Source organism: Cetorhinus maximus, chromosome 31 (assembly GCF_964194155.1).
Source record: "Cetorhinus maximus chromosome 31, sCetMax3.hap1.1, whole genome shotgun sequence".
NCBI lineage: Eukaryota > Metazoa > Chordata > Chondrichthyes > Lamniformes > Cetorhinidae > Cetorhinus > Cetorhinus maximus.
The window spans coordinates 12,080,552-12,086,707 of record NC_135909.1 but is presented as its reverse complement, the minus strand read 5'-3'; the positions used below and the strand labels follow the sequence as shown (position 1 = coordinate 12,086,707).

At 45.0% G+C, this 6,156-nt stretch overlaps 1 non-coding gene across 1 annotated transcript; it reads left to right on the top strand.

Moving 5' to 3' along the window:
• The first annotated feature begins 366 nt into the window (after nt 1-366).
• Nucleotides 367-457, top strand: trnar-ucu (transfer RNA arginine (anticodon UCU)). The gene is given in 2 exon segments: nt 367-403; nt 422-457. It is a non-coding gene; the product is annotated as a tRNA-Arg (tRNA).
• The last annotated feature ends 5,699 nt before the right edge of the window (nt 458-6,156 follow it).

Sequence of the window (6,156 nt, the reverse complement as noted above, 5' to 3'; positions counted from 1 at the left end):
TAAGCAGATGTACATCATTTCCCGCTATTCCGGCACCGTCTTTGGAATTGTAAACTTTATTTTGTCTTTTTTCCCTGTGTTCTTCCGACCAAAATGAATCACTTCATACTTCTCTGCAAAAAAATTCAGCCACCACTTGTCGGCCCTGTTTTCCAACCGATGTCTCTTTGAAGGAAATTGTTATTTCTTTCGAACTTCTATAGCTCTGTTCACAGCCACAGGACGTCCAAAACACTTCACAGGTAACGTGTGCCTTTGAAATGTCGTCATTGTTCAATTGTGGGAAATTGCTGACCTTTTGAAGCTTTTGTTCTGCAGTGTCAGAAATTCCCTTGTGTCAATAGCAAATGCGACCTTGATGAGTCTGGCTCTGTGGCGCAACGGATAGCGCGTTGGACTTCTAGCTGTTCTCATTTAAGGGATTCAAAGGTTGTGGGTTCGAGTCCCACCAGAGTCGATTTTTAGATAAAGGTTTGAAGTAAATCAGCAGCTGGATCATCCATGTTCTCAGTTGCCGTCACCAACCTCCTTCTGTACAGGTGAATCCAGTCACTCCCCGCTTTCCAATCTGAACCACTTTGCAGAAGAAAATTCGCCACCTAACAGTGAAATGGGTGGTAAAAGGAGTAAAACCGCTTCATCGTTACAAGGGTACAGAATTGGCTGACTGGCAGGAAACAGAGGTTGGCGGTAAATGAATGTTTTTCGGCCTGGCGGAAGGATTGGGACCTTTGCTGTTCCTGATAAATATCAATGACCGAGACCTTTGTGCCCAGGACAAAATTTCAGCGTTTGCAGAAGATACAAAGCTTGGAAGCATTGTGGAGAGTGTGGAGGATAGTGTAGGACTTCAAATGGACTTGGAGCTGTTGGTGGAAATGGAGAGACAGGTGGCAGATGAAGTTCAATGGAGAGAGGTTTGGTTGGTAGAACATGGAGACACAATATAAAATGAAGGATACAACTCTAAGGGAGGTGGAGAAACAATGGGACTTGGATGTTTATGTACATAAATTATTGAAGGTGGCAGGACAGGTTGAGAGAGTTTTTCATCAACCATACTGTATCCTGCGCTTTACTGATAAAGAGATAGAGTGCAAGAGTAAGAGGCTATGTTGAATTTGTATAATTCATGAGTTCGGCCTCAACAAGAGTATTGTGTCCGGTTCTGGGTGCCACTCTTTAGGGAGGATGTGGAGGTGCTGGAGAGATTGCAGGAAACATTCACGTGAATGGTTCCAGGGACGAGGAGCTTCAGTTATGAGGATATGTTGGAGAAGATAAGGTTGTTTCCCTCACAGAAAATCAGGTTAAGAGGAGATTTGATAGAGGTGTTCAACATCATTAGAAGTCTGGACAGAGTAGATAGGGAGAAATTCTTTTCACTCGTGATAGGATCGAAAATTATATTTGATTAGTAAAAAAAAGCGAACTGTTTTCAGAAGTTATTTTTAATTATTATTTTGAAGCGAGTGATTAGGGCCTGGAATGCACTGTCTAAGAGTGTGATGGAGGCAGGATCAACTGAATCATTCAAAAGGGAATTATTATGTTATCTGAAAATGAAGAATGTGTAGGGTAATGGGGAGAAGGAGGGGGAATGGTTCAAGAGTTGTTCATTCGGAGAGCCTGTGAAGAAATTATGGGCCAAATGTCCTCTTTCTGTGCCGTAACAATGCAGTTTTTCGGTGACATATAGCCAACGAGCATCAGTGACATGCAACATAACATTACTTCCCATAACTGCTCCGTCATCTTTCCAAACTGTTTCTGACAGACAGCTCGGAACAAGAATGTTGTGAGTCTACACCCCTGAACATCAAGGCCAACACGATTATCACAGCTGGAATGAACAGTTCCTGTTGCAGCTTCAGATCAGACATTAGATTATCACAGGCGCTCTGTCAGACTGCATGTTCCTTCAGTCAGGTTTCCAATTGGACACTTGGAATGAGCGGCTATGTGAATATTAATGGTCCAGGGGTAGATTTCACTTTTGCCAGACTGGATTCTCAGTTCCATTCCCAGACATTTCCCTTTCTCTTTCTGAATCCAAACTTGGTCCCTTATTCATTTCCACTTTTCATTGTTTCATCAGCTGCCACGTTTCTATCTGTCTGAGCCTTTCGCTCTGCAATTCCTTCTAGAAACGCCCCCAATTGCCAACCCCCACCCCACCCAGCTTAAGACCCTCTTAAATTACATCCCTTTGACCAAGGTTTTGTTCAGATGCCCAAATTTATGACTCAGTGTCGAATGTTGCTTGACTGAGCGCCTTTGAAGAGCTTTGGGAAGTTTTATTCAATTGCGGTGCTGTTTTTGAAATTGTTCAAATTTGGATAAATTAAGTTTCGGAATCAATTTTGTCAAAATTTTCCTCGAATTTTCTCCAATTGTTTCACGTTGCGAAACTCCTGCCATGAGGTGGTCACATGATGACCAGTTTGATAGAGTAAATCAGGAGAAACTGTTCCCATTAACGGAAGGGCCGCTAACCAGAGGGTACAGTTTGACGCTGATTGGCAAATGAGACAGGAGAGAGATGAGGAGAATGTATTTTAAACTGAGCGTTGTGTGAAATGGAAGCTTTCTGGACGGGTGGTGGAAGCAGATTCAATAATAACTTTCAAAAGACATTTGGAGAAATACCTGAAAGGAAATACAATACAGGAATATGGGGAGGGAGCATGGATGTGGGAGTAATCATATCGCTCAACCAAACACCCAGCACAGGCGGAATGACCTCTGTCTGTCCTGTATCCTTCTATGATTCATGGATAGAAATCAGTCCTACATCCTGTGGGGCATGAAGGGCGTCAGAAGCTGGCATGAGAATTGATCCCGTGGGCGCGGAATGGAAACGGTAAAATATTGTCTTCTTTCAAGAAATCGAAACTGATTTGCAGGTATGACTATGTCTGTTTAAATGTGGTTTGTTACCAGTTCCAGATTATTAAATTTAAAGGGTTGTGTTATCAGGCAAGGAGCTTACTATGATATAAAAACAGGAAATGCTGGAAACACTCAGCAACAACTGTAATTGGAAAACGGATTAATGTTTCAAGTTAACGATACTCCAGCAGAACTGAGGAAAGAGAGAAATGTAATAGGTTTTGAAGAAGTGAAAGAGTCGGGGGCTGGGAAGAGGTTGAAGAAAAGCACAGGTCTGTGATGGTGTAGGTGCCCGGAGAGATGAAATTACAAAAAAAAAGTATCACGGGGCAAAAGCCAAAGGGAACAGACAAAGAAACAAACGATTGGCCCAGATGAGGTGTGAATGGCTGGATAGCAGCCATTCAATTGCAATGAGAAAGATTAGAGAATGACGGAAAAGACGAAATAGCAAAAAACACATGAAACAAGTTGGAAATAGAGTTTTTAATCTAAAAATATTGAACTCAGTGTGAGTCCTGAAATCTGTAGGGTGCCGAATTGAAAGGTGACTGTGTTCTTCCTAGGGGCTTAAATTAATCTTCATTGGAACGGTGCAGCAGACCAAGGACAGAAAGGTCAGAGTGGGAGCAAGGTGGCGAATTGAAATTACAAGTGGCAGGAAAGTCGGAGTCAGGCTTGCGGACTGAAAGGAGGTGTTGTCAAAGCGGTCACTCAGTCTGTGGGGCCTCATCAAGTCGCGGAGGCCATATTGTTAACACTAAATACATTATGTTAAGTTGAAAGCAGGACAAGTGTATCACTGTTAAACTTGGAAAGAGTGTTTGGGGCCCTGAATGTTGAGAATGGAAGAGGTAAAAGAAGAGATTCAATTTATGCAGTTGCATGGGATTGTGCCCTAGAAAAGGGAAGATGGACTGGGGGAGCACCAGCTGTCGCCGAGTGAATGGCCCCTTTGGAATGGTGATTGTGGAGGAGAAGGGAGGGTGTTTTTGGTGGTCATATCATGTTGGTTGTGGTGGAAATGTCGGAGGATAATGTGTTGAATATGGAAACTGGCGGGCTGGATGGTGAAAACCAGCGCCACTGAATCAACTCCGCTCAGTTTACACAGGATGCAATAATCCGCATTTCCCGGTCAGCAGCAATTACCACCTCACACAAAGATTTTGCCTCCCCGATGTTCCTGCACATTTCTCCAGGGATCTTGCCGTCCTGGTGTCAGAGAAATGAACAGCCCCGCCCCTATCTAATTCCGCCATCTAAACCCAGCGGCAGAGTCATGGGACGAAAGGACGTGGCCCCTTTTTACAGCATTAGCTGCCTTATTCTGGTAGTTTAAATATCGAGTCATTGACTGTGGATGAGCGAATACATGACTGACTGGGTGAGTTGGTGAGGCAGTTTCTGGTGGACTGTGTACAGTTTTAGTCTCCTTAGTTTAGAAAGGATATCATTGCATTACAGCGGGTCAGAGGAGATTCAGTCGACTGATTCCTGAAATGGGAGGGTTTTCTTATGTAGAAAGGTTGAGGAGGTTGGGCCTCTACCCATTGGAGTTTAGAGGAATGGGACGTGATCTCATTGAAAGATATAAAATCCTGAGGGGACTTGACAGGGTGGCTGCTGATACTATGTTTCCTTTTGTGGGGGACTCTACAATCAGGTGACTCAGTTTAAAAATATCGGGCTCTCCCATTTCAGACTGACAGAAGGTAATTTATTTCCTTTCTCTCTCAGTGGCACATTAATCTGTCGATTTCTCTTCCCCAGAGAGCAGTGGAGGCTGGGTCACTGAAAATGTTCAAGGGGAGTTGGAGAAATTTTTGACAAAGGAATGAGTAAAGAATTATGGGGGGCAGACAGGAAAGTGGAGTTGAGGCCACATTCAGATCAGCCATGCTGGAGCAGCTTCGAGGGGCTGAATGGCCTGTTACTGCTCCTGATTTTCGTGTTCTTGTTCTTGTGTGCCTCTCTCGGCACTGCTGTCCCTGTCCTGCTCACCGTCTCGCTTGCCGGACTGCTCGGCGCCTCAGTAACCTCCCGCTCTCCAGCCTGCTCCCTACCCCTCACCGCCTCACTTGCTGTTCTGCTTGTCACCATCTCCTCAGTTCTTGTGGTGAGATGGGCGGCGACAGGGGTCAGGAGGGAGGTGCCGAGTGGGAGGTGAGGGGCTTGGTAGTCGGGTAGCGAGCGGTGCGGCATAAGGGTCGGCGTGTAGCGCAGCGAGCGAGGCGGGGAGTGCCTGGGGTCAGGGCACCTGGCATTCGGGAGCAGGGGAGTGAGTGGGAGGCAGCAAGTGGGCGACGGTCAACGGCTGAACAACGAGGATGTCAGCGGTGGGAGGAGCGGCGCACGCACCGGCAGACTGAGTGGGTGCCGAGTTCTTGTTCCAGCTCGGTGTCCGGAGTTACAGTGTAAAACTGATCACAATTCTAGCATTGCTGAGTTCTGATGAAATGTCATCGACCTGAAACGTGAACACCCTTTCACTGTCCACGCTGCTGCCTGCCATGAGGTGTAATTCTTAATTGTTTTCTGGTGTTACGACAGAAACCCAAAAGGACGGTTGACGCACTCTGGAGGACAATGAATGCACATAGCGGTTATCTCGCTTACCTGTGGAATGCTCGTTGGTCTAGAGGTATGATTCGCGCTTCGGGATTTTCATTAAATGATTATGCCTCTCGGGTTCAAATCCCGGACTAGTCCTCGTGTGTCGTCACTTAAAATCCAAACTCATTTGCGAGCGAAAAGGCGGATTTTACTTAAACCGGGGCGAGGTTTCATAACCTGAGAAGCCATTATAGCGAAATTATCACAGCAAAACACGTGGAGTAAATGAAGAAACTGTTGCTCATGTAATTGGACGGTTAATTTATCCTAATAAGGGAAGTGTAAAAGTTAATTTATCCCAAACCTGGGTTCGATTGCAGAGAATGCATAACTCAATGCCTTCAATAATATTTCAAGGAGAAAATTTCAGATACAGATAAATAACCATTTTCTCACTGATCCATCATATATTTGATGAATACAAATCTATCAAACTGAGATTTAAAATTAAAATGTTGTTTCCCGATGGGATCTCTGAAATTCCAGTCCCCTTTTTTGAGAGATGTTTCCTAATTTCACTCCGGAAATGTCATGTTTTTTGACGGCGCCCCAACGCCCCCACACCCCACCCCCTCCCCCAATTCCGAAATTCGCAGAAGTTTCTCTCTCTGACACTATCGTCTTAACATGTCATCATTCTCCTGCAAC